The sequence below is a fragment of the Teleopsis dalmanni genome, chromosome 2 (genome assembly GCF_002237135.1).
Source record: "Teleopsis dalmanni isolate 2A chromosome 2, ASM223713v2, whole genome shotgun sequence".
Classification (NCBI taxonomy): domain Eukaryota; kingdom Metazoa; phylum Arthropoda; class Insecta; order Diptera; family Diopsidae; genus Teleopsis; species Teleopsis dalmanni.
This window is the reverse complement of record NC_051847.1, coordinates 214,149,034-214,159,049: the sequence shown is the minus strand read 5'-3', so window position 1 is coordinate 214,159,049 and position 10,016 is coordinate 214,149,034. Positions and strand designations below refer to the sequence as shown.

The 10,016-nt window shown below is 31.0% G+C and overlaps 2 protein-coding genes across 2 annotated transcripts in view; one reads left to right on the top strand and one right to left on the bottom strand.

The window, feature by feature from the left end:
- The window catches only part of LOC119676703 (cadherin-86C-like), a 373,671-nt gene that overhangs the window by 178,489 nt on the left and 185,166 nt on the right, over positions 1-10,016 (top strand). The gene's annotated exons all lie outside the window — the stretch shown is intronic.
- LOC119676708 (kelch-like ECH-associated protein 1B) overlaps positions 1-10,016 on the bottom strand; it is a 19,049-nt gene that overhangs the window by 5,716 nt on the left and 3,317 nt on the right. The gene's annotated exons all lie outside the window — the stretch shown is intronic.

Genomic DNA, 10,016 nt, shown 5'->3' with positions numbered 1-10,016 from the left:
CACAGATTAGTGAAATATCAATAAAAAAATTTCTTTTTAGACATCACATGGAGACACGAGAGGTTAATAGGTCTAAAATTTAGGAAACTTGATTAATCAAATTAATGGTGGTAGAAACAAATCTATAATTATTATTGATAATGTGAGGATTACATTGTAACTTAGAGCCTCTACTATGCTAACTCAAGTTGTTCCAACCAATAATTCGGATTGATCTGTGATAAGGCCTCATTAATTATAGTCTGCAAAGTTTCGGGCCGTTCTAGTGTGGAAGTAGAGTGTAAATAGTTTAAGACTCATATTGATAAACAGTCAAAAATTGATAGGTTGAAGTGTTAAATTAGCATTGAAATAGTTTTGGCTTCATTATGATAGAGCGCAAGGAATTGATATCCATTAATTATTATAATATTTATTTTGAAAAATTAATAAATTATGACAAACCCTACGTAATGCAATGACTAATAAATTCAAGTATGGTTTCTGAATTCCGTAAATTATTTATTATATCTGCGACTATCTTATATACGCTTTATAAGAAATCCATTCTTAGCCGGTTTATATTTAGTCCGTATTCCAGAGGTTCGTAATAAGAAATTTATTAGCTTTTCTGACGATGTTCTCAACACTAAATATATTATCTTGTCTGGCCGCGTCTATGACCTATTTTTTCTTATCGTTGGAAAGTATTTCAGACATTTACAATAAGTAAAAGTTCGTAATAATAAATTTATTACCTTGTCTGGCGATGTTTACGGCAGAGTCATTTTTTATTATAGTCAGCAAGTGTTCCAGACATTCGTAATAAGCAATTTTTATCAAGTCTGGTAGTATTGGTGGCAGAGTTGCTTTTATTATCGTGTTTGATGTGACATGTAGTAACGCTACGTGGTATCCAAACCGCTCCCAATAAACTTGCTGCTATGAAGAATTCACGCCTTTGTTACTCACAATATTGCTATAAAGAAGAAAATAATTGAATCAGTCTCAAGTATAATGACTAACAATTGCTGGAAGATGGTTTAACTAGTGGTGCTATTCTAATTTGTCCGTATTTGGACAAATAATTTTTTGTATAAACAAATGATAATAATTATACTGTAAATGTGAAACTAAGTCAAGACGATGATGGGGTTGAGAAACTAATTGCTTATGCAAGCAGAAGCCTAAATCTAGCAGAAAAATTTTACGGCAACCAAATCATGATCCTTCGTTGTCGTCTAGGGAGTAAGAAAAATGAGGCCATATGTAGAGAGGCATCAGTTTCTTGGTATGACTGGGCATATACTACAATACACTTATATATAAACTGAATGAGTTAAATTTTTTGATAGCACTGGTAGTACTTGGGTAGCTCTAGAATAATGTCAGTTTAGTTAGTATTAGGAAATTAGTATTTAGTTTTTCACTAATGTGAATATATTATAGTGCCTTATTATGGTCTTACTTAATAATTTTACTCGCATATATAAACATATGTTATGGCTCAATTTTTTGGGGTAGTAGTGCCTTTCTTCATTTTAAAGTATCCTAGCTTCATTGAGTCTTATACACGTTCTGGTAGAACTTTTTTGATGATTTTCGTAATTTGAAGAAGTTCGGTAAGTAAGAATTTCGCGTCACTACTTTTGCTAATCAAAAACCAATTACAAGTGCAAGCAACAGTCACAGCTAAGTGGGAATAGTAGGTATGTAGGAGAAGTGTAGAAGTGTGTTGGAGCTTTATGGTTAAGTTTGTATGTTTTGTATGTCTTATAAATTGTTTCTTACTCAGAGCCAAAGTTTTATTCTCTGTTTGAAGCACTCGTACATGCACGCAAACTGTTTGACGTATTTGCGTATCGTATCACATTAAGTAAAACTGTGTATTTCCGTCATACCTACTCGTACATCCACTGGTACAAACGTACGTGTTTATTGTATATGGGAATATGCATGCGAGTATGTTTGCTGTTTTGTGTTTGTTGGTGTTCTTGGCCCCTTTCGCGCACTACAATAGATTGACTTACTTTGCAGAAGAGCAACAACTAGGCCATTAATTTCGGAATCGGATCGGTGGCTACTATTGCTGTCAGCCTGTTCGAATATTCACCACTAAATTTTCGTTAAATTTGTATTGCGCATCAGCCGTGCACGTACGCTGTGTACGTATACGAAAACGGTGAAAAACATCCGTGTGAAAGATGAATAGGACTTACACGAATATGGAATATGCGTATACATGCAGTTCTTCGTGTGTTATCAGATTCATCAATGCATGGCCATACATAATATTCATAATATAATAATACATATGTATGGACAGTATATCGTGTGCTATAATGTGCGTAACATAATTATTAATTGTATTAATAAGATATACCTGATGCATGTATTTGAATATCAATATGTACATTTATAGATATACATACATATGTATGGATATCATACTCAAATATTCTGGGGTACCACATTATGAAAATAATATTACCCAACATCTTTAGATATATTATTAAATAGTTTTTAATCGTCTTTTAGTAGTTGAAAATCATATACATTAGACAATTTTTCCCAAAATCATATTAAAACGTTATATCCTAGACCTATAAGTTTCCTTAAAAATTCACAGAATCTTAAACATAAAATAATTCTCAAAAAGTTATAGAATCTTAACTTAAGAAATTTTAATAATATTACCACAGCACACCCCTTTTTCTAAGTCTAATTCAGTCAATGATCCCAATAAGTTTTGGAAAAGCTCTAAAAAGTTAATAGGGTTCTTAAAACATTCTATTAGAATCTGAAGCTTTTTAAGATTATTTTCTGCCCGTCAGATGACAAAAATTTCATTAAATATACTATCAATTGAGAGTAATATCGGCATATCGGCGTTCTCTATAGCTCCATTTCACATCGGCTAGGAGTTAAGAGAAGTTAAGGAAGTTAAGAGAAGAGTTACGAGAAGCACTGGAAGTTATAGGTCAAAAAATAAATTTTTTTAAATAAATATAAGTAAATGAAAAAATAAATAAATAAAATGGGTTATTTTTTTAAACGAAACCTAAATATTTTTAAAGACTCCACCATTGCAAAAGTTTAGACCAAGAACCGAAATTATTATTAACCAAATAATAAGTACCTATATATAGCTTGTATATATAGTTAGCTCACTTAGTGTCTTTTTTAAAAACTCATGTCCTGCTTAGTTGATTAGTTAACATTTTAATAATTGTTGGTGTGATATACGAGAAACGACACTCAATATTTTTGCAAGATATATAACGTCTTCTTATATATTCTTCTGTGAAGATATTTTTGACATGTGAACATAAGGGTTTTGTCCTTCCAAGAAAACAAATACATCGTACCTAACGAATTTAAATGAATCTTTGAAGCTCAATCATGTATACCTAGATAAAAGGTGTACTATTACTGCAAGGTGGATTTTATAAATAATAGCCTAGTCTCAGCTAATATTGTATGCTCTCTAATTATGTGGTTTGAAATCTTACTTTTATCTAATGAAATGGTATCAATTTATTTAATTCGTTTTAATTATATCATTACGAATCATTCCAGTAGAGTTCAAGAGAGATTATGTATTATATTATATGTTTTATTATATAATATGTAGTAATATAACATATATACAGAATTTTTGAACATAATCAGTCTTTGGTTAGATCCGCTTGAAGCTGTTATTAAGATACGGTGCTAATGCCTACAAATGTCAGGCTAACAATTCCAAAAATTGCGTTTAGCCAGAAAGATCTATTATGATTACGAATTGTGCTTTGCTATCAACAGAATTACCATTAGAAAGCTTGCAAAAGAAAAAGTGATGTTTTACGCCTTATACTTGACAATGTCTATGAAAACTTTTGAATATATTTATTAAGAATTAATTAAGACAACAGTTCGTGGTGAAACATAATATCGCTGTAATGCACAAAATCGCCCAGGAACCCTAGAGAACGTCGTTTTGAACAATAAATTAAATAAAAACGAAATCACAAAGCAAGTTCCAAACTTTTCACGCCTAAAAAATCGTTCTAATAAGGTTTCTTTAAAGGCAGAATTTGGAAACTATTAAGTATAAACTCAAAATAGGACTGCTTTATGGGACATACCTTAAATACTCAAGATTAAATAAACTCTCTTCAAAACAAAAAAAATAAAAATTCTCGTTACATTTTGTTTATACCTGGGTAAATAACCATAATTGGTATAACCCATAATAATAATTTGAAGCCTATTAAAGTCTGATAGATTGGAACGAAATTGGTAAACCAGAATATTCAAAATTACTTGCGCAAAGTTCTTATTTCTTCGTATTAAATAACTGTTATTGATATTTTAACGACTTATGGCAACTCTAAATAAAGTATTTGCTTTTGTCAATTTATAACTGTTATTGATCCCTTGAAGCTATGGGAACTCTTAATAAAGTAGTTGCTTCTGTCTATTTATAACTGTTATTGATCACTTGAAGTTATGGGAACTCTTAATAAAGTAGTTGCTTCTGTCTATTTATAACTGTTATTGATCATTTAATCTGTGGCAACTCTAAATAAAAAAATTGTTTTTCTCAATTTATAACTGTTATTGATCATTTAAAACTATGGCAACTCTAAATAAAGTATTTACAGATCTATATTTAGTATTTGTCTGTATTCATTCTTAACTCTTGATATTTTAAAGATTGTGGCAACTTTAAATAGGTACTCACTTCTATCAACTCCAAAATATTATTGATATTTTTAAGTTTCCAATTACATGGAAACTCTTAAAATCTCTTAAATACTATATATTAGATAAAATGAATATGTTATATATAATATTCTATATAAAAAAGAACTAATCTATGTTATCAAATAAAGTTATTAATCTAAAATACTGTACAACCAATACGAGATTGTATGGCCGTCACTTGTCGAAGACTATGCACTTTATATTTCTACATATTTCATGAGTACGGTAACCTTGGCACAATTAATCTTGTTTTACATGTATTTGAAAGTAAAAAAAAACAATAGGTTGGGACATAATTCAGATAGTATTGCCATGCACACAGGTAAGGTCAATGTACACATATGCACTTTTCTGTATGGTTTGGATTTGTATGCGCTGTCAATGGCATTGTGCAGATGAACTTGCATCTTCATTGCTCTGAGCACGAGAATTCTGTCTGATAAGAGCACAAATCTGTGTAACCATTTGAAGTCGACGACTTCCTCTATAGAATTTTGGATGTTTTCGAGTAGTTTATGTTAGCTTGGTGTGGTTTCACAGTGTAATACATTTAAAACAAATTGAGAAGTAGTTAGTTATCGTTGCAAAACATGATAATTCCATTGTATTGTTTGTTGATTAGTTTACTATAAAATATATATATTTTTTTTGAATAAGTATCTAACTATCTATTAAAAGTATATTAAGGTATGAACTGTGAGCGAATATGTGTCCACTTTAACATGCAGGAATGTGTGTAATTGTCTTGTATTTGGCACCGTCGGGCTTTGAGTTCTGCGCTCTTCTACACGCTTAATGCTATACGCTATACGGGCTATACGGGCTACACGCTACATAGAACACTGAACATTTAGTAAGTACACTAAATTTTAGTGTGTTCGTTACTATATAAAGCGCAGCGGTTGAGTGTATGTTTGTCGGTAAGTTGGTGTTTGTTTTAAGTTGCTTGCTTGATTGTTTTGTATCTTATGTGAAATTCGTGTTTATACCCCTGTTTATACAAACATACGCATGTAAGATACATTCGCACACATACCGACGTTTCTAGATATCTGTATTCGCTTTAATCTCGCAAACAAATGAACGAACCTGCAAGTGTACGGCTCGTGACATTCACAGCGAAGTGAAGTGTTTGCTGTATTTAGTTCTGGTGTAACAATTCATGTTCATATGTAATCATTAACTTTGTCTTTGTGGAATTGTTGCGTGTGATATTCCTATTTTGTGTATGAATATGGAATCGATGAAACACACTTTCATGCTAAAATTTTGTGTGTGAAAATCATAATAGGTCCACAGAAACCATAGGCGGTGGTGTATGCATATTCCAAATCTAAGAACCGAGTCATGTTTGGTGCCTGCGATTGTGAATGTAATTTGAGAAAGTGGATGAAACATTCATAAAACACACAATTATAATAATAATAATAAAAAATATATATATATAAATGGAGGGGTATACCTATCAGCTGGCCATGTGAACACATTCATATCACGTATCTAATCCACTGTGTACGTAGCAAAACCATCAACTGTCTTCCCCTATTTCAAAATGTGAAGTTTTATCTCACACAGTTAGTTTTGGTTGCATTTTCTCATCTTTTACTATTAAATTTTTTCAGTTTCTTATCAGTATAAAAAATAATATAAATAATATTCTTTAAATATGTTTTCTAAAGCAAATTCAATGTTATTATTATTAAATTCAGTATCTTATGGAAACATATAACAGAAAAGTTACAAATAATTAATTAACATAAAACAATGGTCTAGCTTGGGGATTGGGACAATAGGATGATACCCGTTGAATTTATAATCGACAGATAATACCAAATAATACATTGTGACCGAAAAGTTTCCGGTCACAATGTACAAACGCAAAATTCTTAATCTTCATCAATATTTATTTTATCTCCTTCAAAATATGCTCCATTAGAAGCGATACACAAATGCCAACGTTTCTTCCAATCATCAAAACATTTTTTATAGGCGCTTTCCGGTATTGCTTTGAGTTCCCTCTGCGAATTCTGTTTTACGTCTTCTATGGATTCAAAACGCGTTCCTCTGAGTGGTAATTTGAGTTTGGGAAACAGGAAAAATTCACACGGTGCAAGATCAGGTGAATACGGTGGCTGTTCGATGGTATTTATTGAATGTTTGGCCTTAAAATCGTTGATAATGTTGGCTCGGTGCGAGGGAGCATTATCGTCATGAAAAATCCATGAATTATCCTTCCACAATTGAGGCCGTTTACGGCGGATAGCTCTCACGACCGATGCCTAGCTCTCGTGCTATCTCTCTAACACTCACATGAGGATTTTGGAACACGATTTCCTTTGCCTTTTCAATGTTTTCGTCGGTGGTAGAGGCCGAAGGTCGTCCAGAACGCGGCATGTCTTCGACGGTCGTACGACCGTCCTGAAAGGCTTTGTACCACTCATAAACTTGAGTTTTCGATAAAACTGATTACCCATAAGCCTTTTGTAGCATTCGCAACGATTCTGCACACGAAATTTCGTTCGAAACACAAAATTTGATGCAAACTCTTTGTTCAATATTTTTTTCCATTGTTTTTTCGCAACGCACTACTGAGGGGAACTGGTTTCAACAGCTGCCGTAAAACCGAACTGTCTGAACAGATCAGCGCTCATTTCTTTGCATAGTAAATAATGGAAGATGCTGCCAAACTACCCATAAACTAAAATATCGAAAAATATACAGCGCGCGAATTTTAAATGAGAACTTCCGAAAACCTTTCGGTCACAATGTATTATTCGAATACTCGAAACAGCTGGGATAATAGAATGATACTCCTTGAATATATAATCGGCAGATAATACCAGATAATATTACTCGAATACTCGAAACAGCTGGGATAATAGGATGATACCCTTTGAATATATAATCGGCAGATAATACCAAATAATATTACTCGAATACTCTAAACAGCTGGGATAGTAGGATGATACCCCTTGAATACATAACCGGCAGATAATACCAAATAATATTACTCGAATACTCTAAACAGCTGGGATAGTAGGATGATACCCCTTGAATACATAACCGGCAGATAATACCAAATAATATTACTCGAATACTCGAATACTCGAAACAGCTGTATCGTCAGCCAAAAATTGGATTAATTAAAATAATTAAAAAACGTTTGTTGTTGTAGTTCACTACTGTTCGAAACCTTTCTATTAAATTCAATAGTTTCTATTAAGTAAAATAGTCACTGCCATTATAATTGACGTTAAAATGCAAATTAAATAATAATGAAACTACTTCTTAATATATTGATCCCATGACACAATCCAGACTACGCCACTGACACAAAATGTATAAATATGTTAACAGCAATATATATATTAAATAAACAGAAGTCATTCCATGCAAATCAGTCTGCACATATTTAAATAAGAAGGTGTTACTCGGATATTAAAGATATAATTGACAGTCTGCTCCAGATGGCTATGTGAACAGTTTGGTTTACTTCTTCGACCCCATTTTATAATTGTTATGTTGGTTTTAACTATGACATGATAAAATTGATTAAATGAACAGGAAGAATATAGAGTTCGATCTTCCAGAATTAGGCGATGTAGTAGTATACAACACTGAGTTAATTTGAATTACATGTTTTTCTGGCTAGGATACAGATAGTGGCATATAGAAGAGTAACTAAAATAATTTGGAATTTTTTCGTTTAAAAAATTAAAAAATATTAACAGTAAATATACATATAAAAAATACAAAAAATAAGAAAATATGTGACAATACAGAATTTGACAATACAGATTATGACAATACAGTTAGTTTTTAAAAGTCCCCCTTAAACAAGGATCTCTATACGACTCTCGATAAAGGAAATGTTTGTGATTTTAGACTGACTTCTAATGGCTTGGCTAAATTCGGCATTTAATCATTGACAGTGACTTTATTGTACCTAAACTAGTTACCACATTTATACATAATTAAATAAAAAACTTCAGATACAGCGTAATTTTTATCATATGGAAAACAGAAAGGCAATTTTCTGAAATTTGAAACGATACTTTAAAGGATATTTTATATTAAAAAGGAATAATGCGAATCAGTTAATAATACTTATATATAAAATAGCTAAAAGAAAGCAATTGAGAATTATAATTATTATTTCATATTAAATAGATCATGAAACAATAATCATAAAATTTATAAGTGAAATATTTAAAAAACAATCTATTAAAAATAACAATATATTATGTTTAAATTTAATTATTTTCTATTATTTAAAAATTCTTTATAGTATATTTAATATCACTATATTCAAAGATTATATATAACCAGTATCCAACCAGTTACCAAATTTATGTAATATTTTGCGGTTATAAAGATGGAAAGTGTTTTTTATAAAGATGGAAAATAATTGACTATATATGTGGGGTTTATTTAAGCATGAGCAGGAGTTAAAAAATTGCTATTTTTGTCGATAAACATAGATTCAAGAATATAATACTATATTTAAACTATCGTACTAAATTAATTTTCGGGCCTATTTTAATGACTATAGAGTTTATGCAAATTTGTCAGAAATCCATACAAGGATGTGCGCTTATTTTTCGGCATATTTTAATGGCTATAGAGTTTATGCAAATTTATCCTAGATCAATAAAACGATGTGCGGGATAAGCAAGTTTTTGTTATTTAAGTCTGTTGATTACCATACAACGCTGTTTCGACTATTTCCAAGTACTCATCATCAGTGATTTAAGGGAATATTCGAATTTTTATTTAATTAGTTTATAGTCCGTACATAAACAAATTTTTGTTGTTGTTGTTTCTTCATTACTGTTCGAACTCTTCTAAATAAATTTTATATTTTACATATTTTCTTTAATTTTTGTGTTAAATAAAATAATTACAATTCTCATCGTCTTTATATTTTGTTTATTATATAATAATCAGTGCTGCAGTTACACAAAGTGTGATGAGATTTTAATATAAATACGGATACTAATGTTGTGTCTAGGCCTTCTTCTTGGTCTTGCATTTAATTACAAATGTTTTTATTGGCAATTTTAGCTTAAAAAAGTTTAGAAAAATGAAAAAGAAAATATCATTGATTTATAAAGAAATACTTTGTAGTGGCAGGAAGCTTTAGCCAGCCAAAGCCAAAGCCAACTTTTTTCATTTGCAAAAGCATTGCGGGTAGGGTATTTGCGATTCGATGAAACCAAAGCTTATCTAATATATTGTTTGTTTTTATATTAAAATAGTGTTCGAAAACTATAAATGGGCACATT